We start from the raw sequence: 24136 nt of genomic DNA, 5'->3' as shown, positions 1-24136 counted from the left end.
GATCTGGGTGCTGGTGGTATGAGCCGGTCCCTAGGATCAATAGAGGGGAATGGGAATAGGGAGCCTTTCCAGAGGGCTGTGGGTAGAGAGTCTTTTCAAAGGGCTTCAGTGTCCAGAGTGGAAGTATTATGGGACTGTTCACAAAAGCTTTCTGGCTAACTCTGCATTTGGGTGTGTATGGATCATAGTTCAGGTTTTTATACCAAACCCATCACCAGGGTGGGTATTAATAAAGAGCATCTGCAGCAGACTTCATAATGCTGTGAGTGGTTGGTGGAACACTTTTTATCTACTTTCTTTCATAATGGGTTGCATGCCCATGAGCTACTTCAGGGCTTCTCAACCTTTTCATAATGTGAGCCTGCTAAGAGATTATCTTGTGGATCATCTCTAGCTTTTCAACCTCTTGTGGATCACATGGTCTCATTCAGGATCACACAACAACACTGTGGTAACCACATCAAATGCTTATGAGGAGAAGTAAAAATATGTTTTAATATGTAGCATAGCCATTGGAAACAGAATGGCCAGCACCATGTGACATGTCTGCTCTTTACAGACCACCAGTGATCCATAAACCACGACAGGGCCATATTTCACTTGCAGGTCATGGGAATGACACCTGGCTCTGCCATGCATGTTCTGCATGCATGTTATAAATGAAGTTATATCTGGGAGGGAACATTGTTGAGCTGGTGCCAACTGAAAAGAGCTGGCTAAAAGTATGTGTTTTTTGCAAGCTTTGTAGAAGGTTTTTGGTAGTTGCATCTAATGCACGGAGAACTCCTTTCTCCTCGCTATGCTGATCATATGGGGAAAAGCAACCTTGATAAGTAGGGTGGATAATGTTAGGGTGGTAACGGTAGGAAAGCAATCTTTCAGGGGTAGTATTTTATTTGAGCAACATGTCCAATTCTCTCAAAGCTTTATACAGCTATATGGGGAGGGAGAAGTGTGACCAGTTATATGCACTAATGAGTCTAATGATGCAATTTAATCAACACATCTAGATCTACTGAAGAGATTTATTTATTTATTTATTTAACATGAAGGAAGGAAGAGTGTGAGAGAAAGAGGAGGTGTAAAACAACGGACTGCCAAGTTTCTAGAATACTAATTTGGGTTTCAGCAAATTAAGTGCCCAAGATTAAGAAGAGTGCTCCATTGCACAGTTAATGTGGAGTAGTGTAAGTGATTAGATGATACTAAGGCCATGTTTATACAAACAGTGTTGCCGCGGCACAGCTGTAGGGAGCTGTGCTGCTGCAGCTTGTATGGCGAAGATTTCTATGCTGAGGGGAGAGAGCTCTTCCGTTGGCATAAAAAACCCCACCTCCGTGAGCAGCATAAGCTATGTCAGTGCGAGAAATTCTCCCGCCGTGCACATGAACCCTTATGTCGGTGTAACTTTTGTCACTCTGGCAGGTGGAATATTCACACCCCTGAGTGACATAACTTTTGCTGACATAGGCTGTAGTGTAGACATAGCCTCATTCATATGCAGGGCTTGCGGCAGCACATATCTAAGTCAACAGAAAGATTCCCTTTGACTTGAGTGAATGCTAAATCAGACCCATTAAGTGCATCTCCTATGTAGGTCCATGTTGGTTCCATTATTATGGGGACAGAAGGAAAATAACGGGGCTTGTAAAATATCCATTCAATAATTACTTCTTATATGCATGTATCTTATTTCTTTCATTCTCATTTTGGATGCTACTTCTTACTGATCCTTCATTCTCTGTAGATTCTCCCCTGCCCTTTACAGAAGAAAACATAATATAGTCTGCACAGAGTTAAATCAAACCTTTTGGTTTTTGGTAGGCAAAGCACTCTTAATGTTAGGGAAGTAGAATGGATACTTTGGGAAGAAGTTATTAACAGAAACAAGTTCTGTGCTGTAAAATCCCCTTTTGACTATGTAACATCTTAAGCTATATCCTAGAAGATTTTTTTTTAAAGTTGATACCGTTTAATTAAAGATAAAACTCATTACCAGTTGGAGGTGACTTAGTATTGGCATTGAATACGAAGACCAAATCTAACTGCATAGATGCAGGGCCAGCCTTATGATTTATGGGACTCCAAGCATGTGTGTGGCTTAAGTCTGCCCTGAGGGAGAAAGCTGCCTCCCTCCCCAGTTTTGCTGCCAGTGAGAGAGATTGGGCTGACATGTTAGTTGCCAAGTCTGTGCAGGTCTTAAGCAGTTACCTGTAGCTCTGAGCGAACAGAATGAGGCTGAGAGTTGCTGACTTGGAAAAGCCCCTGTTCCTCTTAGAATTACTAGTTCTACAACTGATACCATCCTTGCAGTTTTTCAAAAGGTGGTAGAATATACAAGCACCATTCTGAAGTAGTTGAGCTGTGTGGTGTTTATTGTGTGTGTTACCCTAAACAGTTTTTTAAGCTCCTGTTTCAAGACTTCTTTGCTTTCACTGTAAGTGTTTGAGCTAATAGTGCAAACAACAGGTCAAGTTACACTGGAGTGGAGGAAGGGAGTCAGAGTGTAGTGTAGTGTAGTCTTAAAAAAAACAACAACCCCAAAACAACCTATGACCTGTAAAGGAAGGTAAAATGGTAATTATTGACTTTCAAGAAGATAGTGCTTAGTATTGTAGTTGAGGCCAAACAGTGACTGATCTGGGAACAGAACACAGAAGCTACTGGCTAGTCTGGTGCTCAGTCCACTAGTCAGACCATGCAGCATATAGGACAGTGTTTCTCAAATGCGGCCACCAGGGGCTTTTCTTGCAACCACAGCCTCTTGGGCAGTGATTGGGAGGGTAGGGGCAGAGCAGCTCCCACTCTCTGTTGCTCCTGGATGGGCCAGGTGTTTGTTGCTGGAGCCACCAGCTGGGGTTGGGCCTTGCCCTGCTTTGAAGACACATGGGGCACAATGCTGGAGGAGCAGGCAGCTGGTGAGTTTCCCACCTTCCTGGGAGCAGTGGCTTGGGCTTCAGTCCTAGGGTGGCAGAGCGGCATGCTCCATCTGTGTGACTTTGGGCTTTGGCCTGGGCTTCAGGCTCCAGTCCCAGGCTTACCTCCCACCCCATTTGTCACGCCCACCAAGTGGGAGTGGGTAGCACCTGGCTATGGAGGTGGCACGAGAGCGAAGTCCGAGGCCCAGAGTTAGAGCTGTCGGAGGTAAAGCTAGGCCATTCCTGTTTGCAGGGACTACCGCCGTGTAACCAAGTGAAGGTCACGAACCTCGACTAATCCTTAAATGGTTCGCTTCGCAGATTCGCACCGGGCCGAGTTAACATACCCAGGTAACTACTGGTGAGTTACAAGTCATCAGTAAATGATAACGAGACAAAGAACGTGGGGCTAAAACTCAGTGTGAGCGTGTTTATTTTAAGCTGAAAAATATGCAGATAATGATAAATGGTAAAACACTTGGTTTGTAAAGATGGTCCTATGCTCTGTAGTAGTGATGGAACTATTGCCGCACGTGTCTAGAGATCTATGCTACTAGTATCTCTGGTTCTCCTACTTCCCGATTACAACATTACCCTTATAATACGCGATTCTATAATGATTTTGGATCCCCTCTAAACCTGAAACCTCGATGTTCGGGTTGTTAACGGCAAGGCTTTCCCCTGGTCAGAGGAATATTACGTCTCTGCCGGTCCTACACCCCTTTCTCTCTCTCTAGGGAGAGTTTTCCCAAATGTACCAGTACAATACTTACAAACTGCTGAACTGCGCACGCTACGAATAGTCAATGTGTCTAGGGTCCATGTCTCTGATAGTCAAGCCCTGCGACCAAGGCGAGCTGACTGCTGCTGAAGACCAATCGAAAGAACTAGCTCTTCCCCGGGAGACTAGATCTGGTTCACCCTTGGTCTGAAGGTGCAACACTGGGCTTGGTGCTCTGGTGCCCGTATTTATATGAGTTTGGGCGGAGACCAATTCTCCTAATATGTAAATGACTTGTTTTAACCGTAGAGAGATGGGTTTTGCATGTTACCAGTAGGTGTAGCAATTAGTAGACTGATACTATTGCTGCACCTGGGCTTAGGTTTTGGCGGGAACAATTTGAGCTAAGAATTTTGTTACCAATATAAGTTACTTACTAGTGGACAATATGCTAATAAGGGAGTAAACCTTTTTAACTTACCAAGAATATCCTAATATACTAACCAACTATTTCTCGTAACATCGCGTACGCTGAAGTGACAGCCTCACTGGGCCGTCCACGAAGCCTATCTGTCTTTTACAAACTACAAGACAGATGCCATTTTGGGAGACCTATCTAGTATAGGCCCCACACCATTGCCCCTGGCGTCAGTGCCTCCCTTTGCCCCCACATCCATTGCCCCAGGTCCCTGTTGCCTCCCCTCCTACCACTTCCCCATCCAGGGCTTAATTTGTCTTTGTTCTTGCTGGGGCTGAGTTAGTCTGCTGTGAAAGGTGATATTTGTATTTTTTTTAATATCACTTTTCGCAGCAAACTTAGCAGCTTAGTAGTAGCTAGCTAGCTATTAAGTTTGCTGTGAAAAGTGATATTAACAAACACATAAATATCACTTTTCAGAGCAGCAGACATACTAGCTAGCAAATCTAAAAAAAACCCAAAAAGCAAAAGAAACAACAACAAAAAGACAAGAATGTGCAAAGCATCTTCTTTGTGTTTCTATTCTGTTTAGGTCCAGTAAAGAATAGAGACGACTGTATCTTATTTTTATTATTGAGTCTGCAAAAAAAAATTTACAATGATTTGGGCATGTATATGTGCATATTTATTTGTTTTTCCTAAAGTTAATTAAATATTTTAGGAAAAAATGTCAGAGCAGCCACTGGCAAGAGTTGGTTACTGCACTCTGAGGTCACAAAACAAATTTGTTGTGAGAAATCCCTATTGTAGGACATGCAGGCACACACCTCCATGTTATAACAAACAACTGTCACTCACTGTAAAATGTTCAAAAGTGTGAATTTTTTAGATTTCCATATGCACCAATGTTTCAGAAATTTCAGACAAACAAATTAAATTTCAAGGTGCTTCTGACATTTTACACACACAAATCAAATTTTAGGGTGCAGTCACATAAGGTTTTTTTGCCTCTTTCATCCAAATCTGGCAGTAACATTTTCATTCATGAAATCTCATTTCAGAAATACAGCTAGTACAACATCTTTCTTCCTCCTTCCTTTTATTTTTGCAAGAAATATTGCCATCAGCACATGTTTCATAAAGGCGAGTATGATATGTGTTCTTTACTGCACCAGAGATCTGGCAAGGTTATTTACGATTGCTGAAGAGTGAAAGATAGGCCTTGAAAAATTTAATTGTGTGTCATCTGAAACACCCACTAGTCTGAGGCAGATATGAAAAATATGGGAGTGGAAGGAGAGCTCCACCTGAATTCAGGGATAGTAATCTAGCAAAAAGCCTAGTCCAGAAGTTCGGAACTGTCAGGATGAGGGTGAATACTTAGATTTTTATTGGGTTTCTGTCCTTGGCCTCTGTGGAGGGTCTCAGTACTTTGCTCTCTGGAAATGCGAAGGGGGGAAGAGTCTCAGAACATTCTGAGCATTGATGGGCTTGGGAAGGAAATACATTTGCTGATCTCTTCTCTTCTCTTCTCTTCTCTTCCAGAAGAGCTGTAGTGCTTGCTGTTGCTCATAACTTTCCAAAGCAACAGCTGACTGAAATAGACTAAGATTCTTGTCCATTTCAGTGCTGGCTACTGAATAGCAGAGTTGTTAGTTTCACACAACCTTGGCTTGGGAATAATTTAGAAGGCATGGAGTCTGTCTGCATATTTAAGATAACAGCACTGTCTCACTTTATATTTAGAAGGTTTTCTTCACAACTACTGAAACTAGAAGTTCTTAAAAAAAACAAATGTCTAGAATCTGCAGAAGTTGCTGGTTTAGCCCCTACTTCCCTCTTTTCATCACCTAGGAAAGCTTCTCATTGATGAGCAGAATTTTCAAGTCCCACTTGAACTCATAAAATGAAATACACAAAATTAGGTTTATTTGTTTTAAATGTGGAGTCTGTCAAATACCATGAAGATTTGTATTTGATAATCATCTTAAGTTACCTAAGTCACATACATCTTCCTTTGGAAAAGGTTCAGGGTCTGATGTGCTATTTTACATGATAAAGTAGACCTCTCATTTTCTTCTTGAAATATGAACAAGACTGGTAACTTTTATAGTACCAAATACAATTGATTTGTAAACAATCTGATTATAATAATTATTTATTAGATTAGTGAAGATTAGTAGACAAATACTTAGCTGACATTTTAATAAATGTTACCATACACTTTTGGTTTCCTTTAAAAATCTTTGTAAAGAGTGATCAAAGTGTGCACCTCTCTGGTGTTTCAAATGTAACCCAAGGACCACATCAGCTGGGAAGAAGGAAATGCTCCAGTGTACAGCCTTCTGTATAGCTTAGCTGTTGAGTATACAATCAGTAGCTTCAGTGCTCTGTTGTTGCTGTGAGTTAATGGGACTAGACTGGTCTAAGACAAAGCAGAAATAATAGAGCATTTTGCCTATAAAGTAAGGGTGAGATAAGAACTACAGTGGGTAGGCTAGCAGAGTCCGGAGCCTGAGGCAGCCTCGTTGTAACTCAGATCCTTGCTCTGTAATCACCGTACAGGCTGTAGATCAAAAATGCTAGACCACTTCAGGTGGACGCTAGTTGTCTGGTAGAATTTAAAAAAAAAAAAAAAAAAAGGCACTGCAGAAAACAATTCTGTAAGATGGCTCATGCTGAGAAACTAAATGTCAGGACAAAGCCTTTGCTTTTATCTTAACCCCAGGAGGTCTTTACCCTCTTGGTGTCATTGTACTGACATTTCTTATCAAAACAAATCAACATGAAGCAGTAATTGTATTGGAGAGAGACCCTTAAATTTAGATTTTGTCACTTTGATTTATATCTCACCTTAAAATGTCCCATGGTTTGCATCACAGCAAATGCCTGGAAAGTAAGTTCACATCAAGTGAGACTGAATGTTGTACAAGTTAGTATTAATGTTGAGTTTTGGAAGGTGAATATGGATTTTGTACACCTGACAAACCAGCTGTTCTTGGTTTTGAAGGGTTCTGCCTGAAGTAAGATATATAGTTAAACTGCTGGGTAGACTGCTCTAAGCCACATAGGCTATGTCTGCACTGCAGCTGGGTCTTGTAATTCCCAGCTCAGGCAGCTGTATACACACTAGCTCTGCTTGAGCTAGTGCACTAAAAATAGCAGTGTGGCTCTGGTGGCACGGGCAGTGGCTTGGGACAGCTGCCTGAGTACCACTCTGTCTGAGATCATAAGTATGTACTCAGGTGGCTAATCTGAGCTGCTGCCCAGGCTGTTACAGTCACACTGCTGTTTTTTTAGAGCACTTGCTCTAATGTATGCTTACCTTCCAGCTGCATTGTCAACGCACCCACAGTGTACTTGGGGCTGGGGAGGGGGAAAATCATACTAATGGTGTGGCCTCCTAGTTTTCTCAGTGGAAACAAAGTTTGGGTGAGGGGCACTAGGAAATGTATTTTTTAGGTGTGTTGGGTTCAGGAGAAGATGTAAGATGAGAGGTTGAAGAACCTTTACTCCAAAACTAAAATTGGACATGAGAGGCGTATAGGGCAGACTGCAAAATGGTTCTGATGCCAGACAACATTTTGATTTGCAGCCTGTCAGAAATAAATAAATAAAAAAGCGTGTGTTTAACTAGAGAGAGAGCTTCAGTTATAGAGTGAAGTGACAGTCTGGTGGCAACTATTTCTATGTTTTTTTTTTTTAAAAAAAAAAGGTTAAGATTTTGAAAATTGGAACTTAAAGTTAGGCCTCTGAATCTGTATTTAGGTACTTGCCTGACTTTCAAAAGTACTGAGTTAATCACTTCTGAAAATGAATCCATATGTAGGCACCTGCCTCAGGAGTCCACTTTTAGGGTCCTGGGGTTAAAGATCTTGGCCTTAGTCACCTTTGTCATTAACAGATGGGGGAAATGCCAAAAACGTGGTATAAATGAAATATTTAAAAATCCTCACATAAGATCACAGCTGCTCCTACTGCTGTCTAATCTGATATTTCTCCTGGCAACTTGCATGAGGAGGGAGAATGTTTATAGCCAGCTCCCCTCTGCTTCCTTCATTAGTTGTCATTTTCCCCTCTCCAGTTCCCTACTACCATCCAATTGTCAGTGGGAAGGGAAGGAAGGTCACTGAAAAGAAGACCTCTTATATTTCAAAAGGAAAAAAGGGATAACTTCATAGGTAAGACTTGGTAGAATGATCAAATGCTCTTCAGGGTGTTGATAGGTAATTAAATGACTAAAAAATAGAGCCATATGAACAAAAATGGAGTAGGTTCGTTAGCTGTTTACACTATTATCAAGCTTCTCCTGGAGAAGAGGATCCATCTACACTGGCTTTTTTTACACATTAGAAGTTGAAAATTAAAAATTTCTAGCAAGATGGGGCAGACTGTTCTAAAAACATGATCTGGCATAGGTGGTTACCTAAATTTAAATATGTTAAAAATCTGTCTGAAATGCCACTTCCCAGTGGTCACTAAAGGGTATCAAAGAGGGCATATTTCATTACCCACCGTCCCTGCAGAATCAGAGCATGACTTCTTACTTCCTTTACAGCACCCTCATCCCAGCACCATACTGTCACATCTGTTGGCCCTGAATGCTATATGTGCTTATTTCCCTTTTTCATGTTTTCATTTTCCTCTCCTCTGTTCTCCTCTCCCCTTCCCCCCATTTTATCTTCGTGCAAAGTGGTGAATTCTGCAAGGGTGAGGAGTGTCTTATGAGAGGCAATACGTTATGATCACGGTTTTGGGCTGCCAAGGAAGTCTTGATCATGCTGAATTCTTTCGCATGGTTTGATGTAGTTATCTCATAGCACTGCTCCTAGTCAAGCTGCTGTTTTGTCATTTGAGATATTCATTCAAGTTCAGAAACAAGGACGGAAGGTAACATTGTTATCCTCTGCAAGATGGCTTTTCGTTTGTCTCACGTACAACATACAGCTTCATCTGTTTTCACTTGCTGTATTGTTCTGTGACAGCTTTAGAGAACACAAATACTGGTTAAAGTGATTGATCTACACAGGGAGTAAGCAATGCATTGTTTTTAAAGGTTATCTGAATTAACTTCATCCTACACAAAAAGTAAAATTAAAAGTCATTTTTCTTGATATATTTACACTGTGCTTTTCTCTATATTTACTTATAACACACTGCTCCCCTTAGGTTAAGATTGTGCAATGCAAATAACAAATACAGCAGGAGCATATTGCAGTAGTGCCTGGAGACCGCATCCAAGATAGGAGCCCCATTATGCTAAGTATTGTACAAGGACTTAGTAAGGGACAGTCCTGCCCTGAAGAGTTTACAATCTAAATAGACAAGAAGGATAATGTGTGGGAGGGGTTCCAGAGGTGCAAGAGTGGTGAAATGACGTGCCTATTGTCACACATCAGGTCAGTGGTAGAGCTGGAACTAGAGCCCACATCTCCTGAAAATCAGTCCCGTGCCCTGTCCCCTGGACCAGAATTTTATACACTTTCTTCACGGAGGTAACTTTTTTTTCCAGACTATGTTAATGACTTTACTGTTTTACATCTGTAAGGTGGACAAACGTACATACTGATATGACACTCGATTGTCCTGTAAACCTAGCTCTAGTCTAGAATTATTGGACACATTTAATTGGTAATATTTTCCTGTCTCAGCATGCATCCACAGAGACACGCTAGCGTGCGTGGTGGTAGAGCTAAGACTATAAGAACTAATCACTTTCTGCAAAAACAGTATAAGAATTAACCAATGTATCCATATACCTCAGGGACTGGTTGGGGTCCAGGAGGTGAATGAGATGGGAGTCTTAGGTTTTCAAGCCCTGATAATATGCCATCAGCCCCTAGACCACCAACTAAGGCCTGGTCTACACTAGAGAGTTTTGTCGACAAAAGTCAGCTTTTGTTGACAAAACAGTGCTGGTGTACACGACTACATTCACCCCCCACCGACTAAATAGCCCTGGTTTTTTTTTTGGCAAAATAAAACCACCTCAACGAGAGGTGTACGGCTTTTGTCGGCATAGCTAGGGTGATGTAGCATCAGTGAAGACACTGTGTCCCCTTATATCAGTGGAGGAACTCATCCGTGCTGAAATTGACAAGAAAGCTGGGGAGGTTCCCCCGGAAGCTGGGGCAGCTGGTTCTCAGCTCCTGGCTGCATGCCAGGACCAGGCGGGTTGCAGGTGGCTGGAGCTTGGCTCCTGGCAGCGTGCGGGGACTGGGCAGGACAGGGGCAGGTGCTTCCTGGCTGAGTGCTGGGACCAGGCTGCAGCTGCCCGGCTGGGACCGGGGAGGGGAGAAGTCCCTGCGTGGCTGCCCCAGCTCCCGGCTGGTACTGGAGCATGGGAGGTAGGGTCACCTCTCAGCTCCCCAAACTGCCCCTTATGTCAGTGGAAATGCTTCTGGTGAGGAAACACTCCACCGACCCAACGAGAGCAGTGTGGACATCAGCCACCGGTGGCTGAAAGTCGACTTATCTTATGTTGACAAATTTTTGTAGTGTAGACAAAGCCTAAGGCTGTGTTAAGGGCTGAAATGCACCAGTCCTCAGGGTATGCTCCCTCCCCAAACTGTATCCTCTTCTACTGGTCGGTTGCATCCCACTGCTTGGAGCCAAACAACCTCAGTCCTGCTGGCTGAAGTGAGGTCCCAGTTAAAGCCAGCCCTCCCACAAGCAAGATGAGCTAATCAGATCTATCCACCATCAGGCCAGTTAATACTTCCCCCAACAAATCAGTGAATGTCTGTCTCCCCTCCCACCAGTCCATTGCTAGGATAACAAGGGGGCTGAGGTTTCCCTTCTCCTGGACCAGAGCCTAACCCACACAAAAAAATGGAACAGCAGGTTGAGGAGCAGGGAAGACCGGCAAAGCCAAGCAGAGGACCCTGGTTGGCAGCAGGTTACTGTGCACCATTCCCCCCCAAGCAGAGTGCTATGTGTGTTGAATACAGCTATTTATTAGCAGATTGCTTGTACTATAACATGGAGTAATGTGGCATCATAACCCAGAAACTGAAACATGAAATATTCAGTATCTTCCAACACTTTACAGGTCTTAAATTGACAGTAAATATTTGATTAACATGTTCTGTGAGATTGAAGATTCAAACACTTTCATATAATTTGAAAAGCAGTTATCCAGATGTACATCATGTTGGTTCAGTTGGAATCAGTTCTGAGGGCAGTGGTGTGCTCTAGTTTTACAAGTGTGAAAAATCAAACAAATGAAGGAATTAAAGTCAGTGGATGCAGGGCCTCTCACCTTTAGGTTACATGTTCAAATCTTGCCTAGTAACCCACATTCATTCCACACTTCCTTTTGTTGGTGCTATATGAAATAAAGCGGTAGCTTTAGCCCACTTCCTAATGCCCATGTGTCCTCATTGCTGCTAATTCTTTGGTTGCTTTGGCAAAGCATCCATGATTTGATTTCGCTTTATTTTTTTTTTAAAGCTAGTTTAGACCCAGCCTAGGAGATGATTGTATTAGGGAGCTGGTAAAGGTGGCTGGTAAAGGCTTCATTGTTCTATCTATGCTGTTTCTGGGGAGGATGAATAAGACTTCAGTTTTTAGGGCTGATTATCTGGCACTTTTCAAAAGCAGTAAATTAATTCTAAACAGTCGTGAAAAAAATACCTCACTGAGTTATAGGGACAATATGAAAAAACATCTACAAGCTGCTAGTATAGGTAAAAGTGGAATATTAAAAAAGAATTCTGCTTTCTGCCCCAGATATGGCTTCAAGACTCCTTTTTTTGGTTACTCATATTTAAAAATGGGTTTCATTTTCCAACCATACAATTTGTTTCTATCTGACCCACTACCTTCATGATAAGTAAAAAATGAAACAAACTGCCCTCTAGCCACCAATGGCTGTGCTCGATAACACATGGAGTCACAAATTCTTAAAGCCATATTGTGTGAGGAGTGACCTGTAAAGCATCTAAAAATATGTCCTGGGAAGTAGAACTGTTATTCTTTGGGGTATACTAGTGGTGCTTTTCAAAATAGTTCATAACCGTTTCTAGCAGGATTTTAATAAATACTTGTTCTATTTTTTTAAAGCTGATGTTAATAGTACTTTATGTACTCAGTGACGCTGATTTGGGGTTTCCTGTTATGTACAGTTTTTTTTTAAAATTGTCACAGAACTCTCTGGGAATAGTTAGTGGTCTGTGGGTTATTTTCTTTTAAAGCTATAATAGACATGTAGTAACAGCAAGAAAAAATATGAATAACGAATGCTCTCTTACAGCTCACTTCTTGCATTGGATTCATAGTTATACTTATGAGCTGAAAATGACCCTCAATTAAAATATGACTTTTAAACAGAAGAAGAAATTAGATGAAACCTGAAGAACTATATATAACCTCAGAGTTACCAACACCAGAGTTATGAACTAACCTGTCAACACACCTCATTTGGAACCGGAAGTACACAATTAGGCAGCAGCAGAGACACCTCTTCCCCCCAAAGCAAATACAATATGTTACTGTGTTCAATGTAAACTACTAAAAAAAATGGGAAAGCAGTATTTTTCTTCTGCATAGTAAAGTTTCAAAGCTGTATTAAGTCAATGTTCACTTGTACATTTTTGAAAGAACCCTAACTTTTTTTTTCAGAGTTATGAACATTTCAGAGTTACAAACAACCTCCATTCCCAAGTTGTTCATAATTCTGAGTTTCTGCTGTGTTTGTTAGAAAGGAACAATAGTTACATGCGCCTAACATTTCCTTTCTTTTTTTGATCTGTCTAGTGCTGGAGTAGTAAAAGACAAATGTGTATGCAAAATTCCAGCTACATAAGCTTTCACATGACATTGGAGTAACACATGGATACAGGCCCTGGTCCTGAAAGCTGATTTGTGCATGTAGATCTCAACACCCATTTGGAGCCTGTTGAAGTCCACGTGGCTCCGGGAAGGCACGAAGGTCCACCTGTGCACATGATCTTGTGGAATCAGAGCCTTTGTCTGGGGCTATAGCTACACTTACGGTGGCGTGTAGATTACATATACTGCATGACCACCTAACATGGATTTAAATAACAGTGTAGACAGTGAGACAGAGAGAGCTCTACACGCCCAAACCCCCAGGATGTATACCCTACCTGGTTCTCTACATGCCCAAGCAGTGGCTCCCATGCCTACATTGTTGTTTTTTGTAGTGTAGCGTCCCACTTTGCCTCCCTGCTGTCGGAGTATTTCCCTGCCACAGTAAAAGGCTCCAGCAGTGGGCAAACGCTCTGGCAGTGAGCAACTGCCAGAGTCTCTTCCTGCTGCTGGAGCCTTTCATTGCGGTGTGTAGTATCCAGATTCTACATGCCACTGTAAGTGTAGACGCAGCCTGAGAGGTAACTTTTATATTCATTATTACTGGTATCAGGATTAGAGGGATGCTATTGAGCGTGGATTAGGATGACTATTCCCAACTCCATCAATTAACTCTAAACAGCTGCACTGAGTACCACTGTGGTAATCTAAACATGTTAAGATATCAGTTCACAGGTGAGCAGTCAGAGCCGTGCTTCCATGTGAACTTCCCTTGGCCCAGGACCCTGTACAGACTTCCGTTGGCATTGCTATGTTGATCAGGGGTGTGAAGAAGCTGGATTTCTGACTGCCATAGCTGGGCCAGCAGAAGTCCCTGTTGTAGATGCAACTATACCAACGAAGCTGCACTTTTTGTCAGTGTAATTTGTTTCACTCATGGTGGGGAGAGGCAGGAGGGTTTACTATATCAGCACTAAGTGCAGCTGTATCCACACTGGGAGCGCTTTGCCAGTATAATATTCCAGTATTCGTATACTGGTAAAGTGCTCCTGGTATAGACATGGTCTTAGATAGTGGCCTAGGGGTTGATACTATATCGTAGGACCTAATAATATAGGTTATGAATTATTTTCAGCTTTGCAGGAGACAGTACTGCCTTGTCAGTTCCATCCAAACAGTTATTTACTGTTGTAAGATCTTACCTCTTGGCTTAGGTTTATGAACAAGGCTTTGTTTGTTTTTTAAAAAGATAGACTTGTTTAAAATTTCTGGCTTTGTAAAAACACAGTTAGGGCCTGATTTTTGCAGTCAAAACTTCAATGAGAGTCATTCAGCTTTGCCTGCAGAAAGACTGCAGGGCTCAGTCCTGTGAAGTGAACCAACATACTATAAATAGAGGCCAGAGCTTGGCTACTGTTCAGTAACTTTTTTTTTTTTTTTTTTTTTTTGGGTGAACCCTGCCAAAATAAAGAGTCAACCGGTGCTTTCACTTGGAGCAGCACGTCATGCTTTTTTTTTTTTTTATTCTTCATGGAAAGATACAAATGGAGTTTTCACACATTTACAGTGTGTGTGTGTGTGTAATATGATGCTACTCTGAGGAAGCTTATTTAAAATGATTGAGACACCGAGAAAGCCTTAGTGGTTCAAACATGGGCTGGGCGTTCAGGAGAACTTGGGTTTACATCCTGGCACTTAGTCTCTGTGTGCTTCAGTTTCCCCATCTGTACAATGGGAGGAGGAGGAGAGAGGTAAAAACTAATGCCCACATTTTACAGGGGTGTTGTGCGATTTACAAACAATGAGTTAAAGTGCTTTGATATCTTTTGATTGAAGATACCCTAGAAAAACAAAGTGTTGTGAAGTATAAGGAGCAGTTCTATAGATAACCTAGAAAAACAGGCCAGAGCAAGGCAAACCAACTTGTTCTTTACTAAGAAATATTTCTGTAGTATAGTCAGGAGTATTAAGAAATGTGCACTCCTGCCTAGAAGAGTAAGTGTATATTTCTGGTATTGCTCACTGAAAAAAAATGTTTGCCTTCATGCTCCAGTTCTGCATTTCATCTACATCACTTATCATCTCACCCTTTTACTTCTATTCTTCACTGAGGATGACAGTGGGACACTGAAGTTTCCAACATTCTACAGTGGACTGTACTTATCTTATGTATCTATCTTGTAAGGTTGGTTTTGAGGACAGATTAATAGAGTAGTATAAAATACCCTATTGTTAGGAAATTTGCATGTAGTGAAAAGCGTTTGTCTAATCTGTATTGAACGTGTTTAATGCTAAATCTGAAATCAACCCTTCTCCCCCAATATATAAATCCTACGCTTAAACTCTTTCCTTCATTCTTGTTCTTTTCAGCATTTCCAAAAGGAAGCTGGTCCTAGTGCCACATAGTTTCTTGATGTTCAGGCATAAGTCTTTTTTTCAAAAGTGACTGGGACACTGGGCGCCTCACTTTGAGTACCTACCGTGAGGCCTGATTTTTTTTTTTCAGACTGTGGGTACTCAGTCCTTTCTGAAAATGTAAGCCTCCAATGGGGGCTGTATGGATCTGTACTACTTCTCACATCCCTGAACAAGGCAGTACAACAATACATGATGTATCCCAAAGAATCCCATTTTGAAATTGCTGAAAGTAACCCAGAACACCCAGTTTAAAGTTTGACATTTCACCCAAATGTTTTCCTGCTAGTATTTGTGCATTTTGTGCAATTTGTTTAGACAAATTTGAAGAACCCTTTTAAAACTGATTTTTTGTAGTTAATCCTGCTGTAGCAAAAACTATCAACATCATCCTCCACATTCTTTTTGCACTCTGCTTACATACACAGTATGCCATCAGCTGAAAACAGCAAATTTTGGTAATAATTTGGTCAGTACCAAAATCCTTTGTTAGCATTGCAAAAAACTCAAAATGCTGAGCAGGATCCCAGAAACAATTAACTGTCTTCCTCATGGAAATACAGTACCGCAGCTTGTGTGAATATGCTCAGCATGGTACATATTCGTCTACATCTTTTGCCAATATGCTTTTTGGTATTGAATTTGCTACGTGTTTGCACCCTGTCAGTGATAATTGTGATGTATGCCTGTATCAGCTTTAATGCATTTGAATAGGGTTAGATTACTGAATGTGAGAGGTTCTACAGTCTATATGAAACCAAAACTTAGGACTTCCTAAATTGCATTGATACGTTGATTGAATGGATAGTTCATGCTTTTTAGTTGTGCATATATTTCTCTTTCATCAGTAATTGGGATCTAAATCTGTATCATACATAATTTATGCTAGGTAAAATTACACCACACTCATGATCACCCTGTGATGGAACCAGAGTATGGATTTCATCTTTTCCTGTTCCAGGAGTGAGGAGCTAAATTTACTTTGACATACTTTTATTAGGGGGATTCTGCACCTCATTCCAAAGACAGTTCACACAAATTTTAGTAAATCAAAACCTACCCTGTTTGGAGAGGGGCGGGGAAGGGGGTTGGTTTGTTCAGGATGAAACTATACAAAAATATAGTCCAAGCCTTCTAATGAGGTTTACTTGATCCCTGGGTTCCTCTAAGAACTGCCCAGCCGCACTCTGTGATCTCTCTCTAGAAAGCCATTCAGGTGGGGTCAGAATCCAATTAACAGTTTTCAGCAAAATCACCAGCGACTAGCAAAGTGGGATTTTCCGGCATATTCTGTCAGCCCGTATGTCAGTTATTAATCCTGAAATAGCCTGCTGTGTCATGGAATAGGATATGCTGATACTGTTTTAGTAAAGTAATAACCTGGAACCTTTTATTCTAATAATATGCCTATTTAAAAATGTCAAACCATCTACCAACTTCTGTGGTGCTTACTTAATAAGTAGTTTGATATCAAAGATATGAAAGATTCTTGATTGACTGAATCTGTACATGCCACTCAATGATTTTTGAAACCGAGCAGAGAACCTATGTCTGTCTTGCAACTGTTGTTGGAATGCAGATGTACCTGCTCCTGTTTCCAAACTGAGCAGTTGGTACACATGGCAAAGACATTTTAGTGGAATGCTGTATCTGGTTACTGATCTCTAGCTATGAGAAAGCATGATGAAACCAAACACCTGGAAGCTAACAAAACCATTGCTGTAAAGGTAACAGGGAGCATTTTGTTGAGAATTTCAAACTATCTGCAAAACCCACACACATGCAGAACGCTGTCAATGAGTGTGCAAAGCACAAGGAACCATGGAAAAATGGATTTTCTGGAAGCTTGTAAAGTTCATAAGTTATGGGGCAAATGATGTGGTGATTTGAAGACAAGCTAGTTTGTATTATGGAGAATTTGGGATTCAGGAGAATGAGAGCTACACATTTTTAAATGTTAACCTGAAAATGAATAAGGCTGGAGACCACGAGCTGCTACCCATTATGTTTTATAAAGATAAATCTCCATGCAAACATGCTCATGGTTGTTGAGAAGTTGATTGACCACTGTAAGCATTTTTACCAACATCCTCAAGATTTTTTTTTTTTTTTTTTACAGGTAGAAATAGACCATGTGCATTCTTGGTTCTTGAGATGTCAAAGGGCAAATTAGAAGTTTTGGTCTGGTTGGAGGGATTTTACAGCTTTCTTGTGGCACATCTGCAGATATAGTGGAACACTTAGAATCTTTTTCAATCTTGTTTTTCAGGAATGTGTACCAAATATATGACTGCTTATTGTGCAAAATATGTTTTGTTTCTCATCTTCCCTCTTCCCCTGCTTCCTATCTAGTTCATCCATCTATTGCTTTTGTCACAACCCAAGATTGTATGCTGGCTGGGGCAGGGACTGTCCTTATTTCATGCAGCATTATCAACCCTAACCATTCAGTTATGAGTCAGGCCCCCCAAAAATCATGTTTGTGGGTTTTTTATTTGCTATCTCTTTTTCAGCCTTTAGAGCTCACACTTTAAAGTTTTTTCTACAACTACTGGGGCTAGAACCTTCTTAAAGAATGAAATTGGAGAGTCTTACAGTCACATGATGTGAAAACCTGGGTCTTTAAGAAAAGAAACAAATCACAAGATGTGATTAAAAAAAAGATGTGATAAGATGTTGGCAACACGTAATCTATCTCACACCTAGCACAATGAGACTCAGAGTGGGGCCTTTAGGCACAACTGTGGTTGTGTAGTGAGGCTTATCTGAAAGCATCAACTTAACATTTAGCTTATTTTCAAATTCCTAGTGTAAGATTTCACAGTTTGGAGAAGCATAACCTTGAAACTATAGACTGCTGCCCTCTCTCCTTTTCTTAGTATTGACCTTGCTTTTTATCTGAGATTTGGTAATAGTTGTATATTGAATTGAATGATGGCTGAAGTATATGTTTACTAAACTGTATGTAAAAAGCTTAAGCACACAGTTGTGGTGAATTTCAATTTTAGTAGAAAAGAAGATGCTCTATCAATGTGTTAAAAATCTCTTAATATTCAAGGTCCAATATAGTTGGGTTGTTTTTTTTAAAGAGTATTTGTCCTGCTGTACCACTGTTGGTTTAGTCAGTCACATGACTTCACTTATTAAGTTATTTTTAAACATAATTGTAAGTCAACATTATGCAAAGCAGGTAAGTGGAATATAGTCTCCCTCAATACAGCAGTTCATATTATATTACAAAGTGCAAACAACAATGGTAAATTCCATTTTGCTTTTACTCTGGAGAGAAAGTAAGTCAAATATTTTATTTCGTGGGGAAAAAAATATAATGTTAAGCCACCTTCTGTAGAGGAGGAATGCACTGTTATATGAACAACTAATTGTTATATGGTTTACTGCAATTAGCAAACACTGGTACTGAGCCAGTAATAAATTACTTAGGAGCTGCTAAAAGATACCAGTTATTGCATGAATGTAATTGAACCATCTGGCCGTTTCCTTGGTTATCTAGTTTGTTTTGCTTTTGCTTCCCAGAGCCTTCATTGAACTGCTGTGAAAAAACAAACTAAGATAACTATACTCATAATCTTTGGAAAGTTTAATTGAATAGGCTACATACCCTAAAGCAAACATAGTCTAGATGTGCAGACTTGTTCCTTGACATTAAAAAGCCAGTTTGATTTGATTTTCAATGTCAAGGCCTGAGAATTTATTTCGGAAGACATTTTAGTTTGCCTTGCTCATTTAAAAGCAGCTGATACTTAGTTTTTCTTTTTTCTTCTTCTGGTGAACTTGCTACAAACTGAAAATACTTATAAGGATAAGTATTCTGATCATTATTTCAGCGTAACAGAAGGCTTCTAAATCATTGCATCGATCTCCTTAGGTGTACACCCCATGATTTTTTTTAAGCATGTTAATACAAACCTAGGTGCATTCTTTACCTAGAATTATTTGAAATGCATACTCAAACTCTTCTGTATTTAAATCTGCTTACAGTATTCTATTAACAGCTTCTCTGTTGAAATAAGGCTTTAACAGGTTGTGTTGAGACTTTTCACTGGCAGCTATATTTTCTTCTTCGAGCGATGTCCCCGTGGGTGCTCCACTGTAGGTGCAGCAGTGTCTTTGCGTCTGGAGTTGGAGATCTTCAATAACAGTGCCTGTCGGACTGCACATGTGCACCTGCCCTACCTCACGCAGTGCGCAGGAAGTATATATAGCACTGTGTAGTCCAACTGCCCTGTTCCTTCTCTACTGCCTGTGGTCTGGAATGGAACCATTAGCAGAGCCCGTTTTTCATCTTCTCCTTAGATAGTTCTGTAGTAAACTCTCCCTTAGATAGTTAGATAGCTAATTCTTCATTTTTTCCTCTTTGTTCCTTCAAAAACATTTTTATCATTAGTATTAATTTTTTCCTACTATTTTATTTTAATTTCTACGACCCTACAGTCTTTAGCATAGTGTAGGTTTCTGTTTTCCTGCTTCCCTCCCTTCCCGGTAGGGAAGCTTATTTCTTCATCCTTATGCCTGGTTCTCCCAGGTTTAAGAAGTGCGTCTCCTGTGGGGCCACGTTCCCGATAATGGACAGCCATGCAGAGTGCATTCATTGTTTGGGAGAGAAACACATTTCTCAGAAGTGCTCCCACTGACTTGATTTGAAACCTAGAGCAAGAAAGGACAGAGACATTAGACTTAAATTGCTCCTGATGTAGAAGTCTTTTCATCTAGCTTCCGATCCCACGGCTCTCACTACTCCCCAGAGAGGCCCTCACAATTGTCAAGATCAACTACCAATCCTCACTCTTCACTCCCGAGTAAGAGAAAAACAAAAAACATCCTCTGACCGGGCTGAGGGTAAGAAGAGAGTGGCCCACTCTTGAGAAACAAAACCCCAAGAACGTCGTCCCTGGCTAGATCTGTGGTGGCAATGGCATCTGACAAGGGACTGGGCACTGCAAAGAAACTAAGTTCCTGAGCCTCTAAGACAAGGTTGAAAGACCATACTAGGGCACATCACCAGTTCTAGGCACCGCCTTCTATTTGCGGTGACTGAAGCAAGCCCTTGACCTCATCCATGGCTCTGAGATCCTCTGTGGCTCTGAAACAGCCAATGGCACCAATAACGGCACCGAGGAAGCCGCCAGCCCTGTTGAAGACTTTGGCTCCGACTTCAACTGCTGCTATGCCATCGGCTTGGAAAAAATCTCTGGCGCCATTTGCTGGCCATGCTGAAAAACATACCACAGCATGGTGTATAACAGCAGCACCATTGATGCCATATGTACCACTGGAATACAGATACTCTTAGATCTGATATGTATCTGATACTTCGGAGTCTCCACTTTTTACATGAGACTTACCTCAAGTCTCTCAGTCACCGGAGTCAAGCCGTGCCTCACTCTCTCTGATGGAAACATCTCTCCCCTTCCTGAATGATGCAGAGGAAGATGAACAGGAGTACATTGAATCTGTTGCCCCATCAACATCGGGCCAAATAGCACCGGCCTTGCAAACTTATCCTTCAACACCTCAGGGTACCCAATCCTGGCAAGGTCCTCGCTGGATGCAACCACACATTCCTGTTCCACCTAACTAGCCATAATGAGACCCTTGGGCCATGTACAGTGCTCAGTTTGGTAACCCACCAACATGACAGATACAATGTCCTCTGTCTATCCCATTCTCAACAATCTCATAACCTTGCGATGTACAGCCTCCACAAGCACAAGAGGAAGACCAGTGCAGGAGCATGAAGAAGAACATGAGTATGATCAAGAAGAAGAGGCACCACTGGCCCTTCACTTCTCCTCATCCTCACCTGATGAGGCCATCATGCCACCATCTCCTACAGTAGCCAATGATTTTAGACATTTTCAGGACTTGTTCCACAGAGTGGCAGAGGCTCTGCACATCCCACATCCAACTGGAGGAAATTAAAGAACAGCAGCATGAGCTGATTGACATTCTCCATACCTCCTTGGCAGCAAAAAAAAAAAATCACACTACTTGTCAATAGTGCACTACTCGAACTGGCCCATCTTTTATGGCAGACCCCATCATATATCCTGCCTACATGCAAACTTGCAGATAGAAAATACTATGTACCAGCAAAGAACACAGAGTTCTTACTCCATACCCTACTCTGAACTCCCTCATTGTTAACATCGTGCAAGAAAAGAACCTCCAATACCAATCTGTCCATCCCAACCTGAATTGGAAACTATTGGATTTATTTGGGATAAAATCTTACTCCACCACCACCTTCCAGTTTAGAATTTCAAACTACAGGACCATCATGGCAAAATACAACTATATTAACTACTCCAAATTGGAGGAGTTATGTCCAGACCTCCCAGAGTCTAAAAAGGAGCAATTCTTGCCCCTAAGAGCAGAAGGCCATCTCATAGCCTGCACAGCTCTTGAAGCCTCCTTGGACTCAGCCGACACAGCAGCCCAATCCATTGCTACCATGGTAATAATGCAGTGCGCCTCCTGGTTACGTCTCTGAAGATTCCCTAAGGAGGTACAAACAACAGTTGAAGACGTCCCGTTTGAAGGACAGAAATTGTTCATGGAACGTACCGATAATGCACTACACTCACTAAAGGATTCCCGAGTTACTCAGATCTCTGGGTATATACACTCCATAGCCAAAGAGGAAATGGTGGAAATACCAACTTCCCCCAGCATCCCAGCTTCAACTTTATCACCCGCAGTGGCAATTTGACAACCAATGCCACCATCACCGCCCTCCCAATAATCACAGACAGCCCGCTGCACAAGGGGTAACATCTCATACATCTTCCAACAAACAACAATTTTGAAGGTGTGGCTGATGGCCTGAGAACACCTCCTCTGTTCCACCTGTCCCCACCATCTATGACATCACAAACACACCAGTAGTTTGGCAACCGATTAGCTCCATTCCTACCATCTTGGATGTTTATCACTTCAGACAAATGGGTCCTGGAAATAACTCCCATCCCTTTTCAGGGACTCCTCTTACAAGCCCATCTTCAGAGAGAAAGTAAACCATCTTCTGCAACTGGGAGCCATAGACCCGGTTCCTATACAACACGGAGGACGAGGATTCTACTCCCATATTTCCTGGTTCAGAATAAATCCAGCGGTTGGCATCCCATTCTGGATCGTTGCAACATAAACAAGTTTGTCAAACTGCAACATTTCAAGATGGTCATCTTCTCCACCATTATACCATCACTGGAGGGGGGCTGGTTCTCGGCCCTTGACTTACAGGATGCATATTTCCAAAGTACTTGCAGTGGTTGCAGCCCACTTAAAAAATCTTAGGTCTCCTTATCAACCTTGAAAAATCCACCTTGAGACTGTGCAGACACTGGAATTCATTGGCGCTCAACTCGGCACAATACAAGCAAGAGCATTTCTTCTATCTCACAGGTTCACAGTTTTGATCTTAAATGCACAAGTGTGCCCCCAGTTTTCAGCACACACATGCCTCCAGCTCCTGGGACATATGGCAGCAGCCACTTTTGTGGTCAGACATGTGAGGTTACATATGTGATGTCTCTGGGGCTGGCTCCACACTGTTTACCTTCCTCACAAACGCAGCATGCATTGTCCATGCCGAGACAAGTCAAGGACTCTCAGCTCTGATGCACACATCCCAGTGTTTGTGCTGGGGTCCCTTTTCTCCAACTCTTACCTACCATGATTTTAACCACCTATGCTTTCCTCATTGGCTGGGGAGCACATTTCCTCGAACAAAAGATACAGAGCAGATGGACATCCACCGAATCCACTCTTCACATCAATCTTTTAGAACTAAGAGTGGTTCGCAACGCTTGTTAACATTTCTTACCACTACTCAAACATCAGACTCTATGAGTGATGACAAATAATCTCGCCTGCATGTACTATATTAACAGACAAGGAGGAGCAGGATTCCATTCTTTATGTTCGGAAGCAATCAAGTTATGGAACTTTTGTATCCAAAACAACATTTCCGTTTCAGCTGCACACCTCCCTAGGCATCAGAACATCACAGTTGACACAGTGAGCAAGACCTTTTCTCATGAACACGAATGGGAACTAAACATGAGAGCACTCCAACCCATATTCAGTCAATGGGGCCATCCTGTCATAGACCTGTTTGCCACTCAACAGTACACTTGTCGCCCCCAGTTTTGCTCCAGAGCAGGTCTGGGATGAGGATCAATGGCGGATGCTTTTCTTATTATTTAAAACTGACTACTATTGTATGCATCCCCCCCGCTTTTCCCCTCCTGTTCTGAGTCTTACGCAAAATATAGGAAGACCATCTTGCATCATACTAATAGCCCCAATATGGCCCTGACAAGTATGATACACCTAGCTGCTTTGTATGACACTATGCCAGCCTATCACCTTTCCTCTGGCATCGTGGCTCCTTTCACAGGACACTGGACATGTTTGTCACCCCAACCCATAAACACTCCATCTGAAAGCGTGACTCCTTCTTGGTTCAGGGGTCTGCAAGTAGGCTGCTCTGACCCAGTAAAACATCTTATTACATAGCAGACGTAAGACCACTAGACGCACATACACAAATGTAATAGATTCTAATATTGGTGCACCCCTAGGCATATCGAGGCAGCTCACACTTCATTATCACTCATTCTGGACTACCTCCTCCAACTCAAACAGTTCAGTTAGAATACAGCTGACTGCTATCACTACTTTTCACCATCCTATTGAAGGATACTCGGTATTCACACACCCCCTTGTTAACCATTTCATAAAGGGCATTCAAAATCTATACCCGCAGTTATGAGTCCCCACCCCTTCCTGGGACCCAAACCTAGTCTTATGATCTTTGACAAGACCCCCATTTGAACAATGGCAACATGCTCACATTTACATCTAGCTATG

The 24136-nt window shown here is 41.7% G+C and overlaps 1 protein-coding gene across 4 annotated transcripts in view; it reads left to right on the top strand.

Moving 5' to 3' along the window:
* Positions 1-24136, top strand: part of TBC1D4 (TBC1 domain family member 4) — a 162943-nt gene that overhangs the window by 1063 nt on the left and 137744 nt on the right. The gene's annotated exons all lie outside the window — the stretch shown is intronic.

Source organism: Emydura macquarii, unplaced genomic scaffold (assembly GCF_026122565.2).
Source record: "Emydura macquarii macquarii isolate MOO-44397 ecotype Brisbane River unplaced genomic scaffold, CSIRO-AGI_Emac_v2 contig_2473, whole genome shotgun sequence".
In the NCBI taxonomy this organism is placed as follows: Eukaryota; Metazoa; Chordata; order Testudines; family Chelidae; genus Emydura; species Emydura macquarii.
Note: the sequence above shows the minus strand (reverse complement) of the source record. Positions and strands in the feature narration are given on the sequence as shown.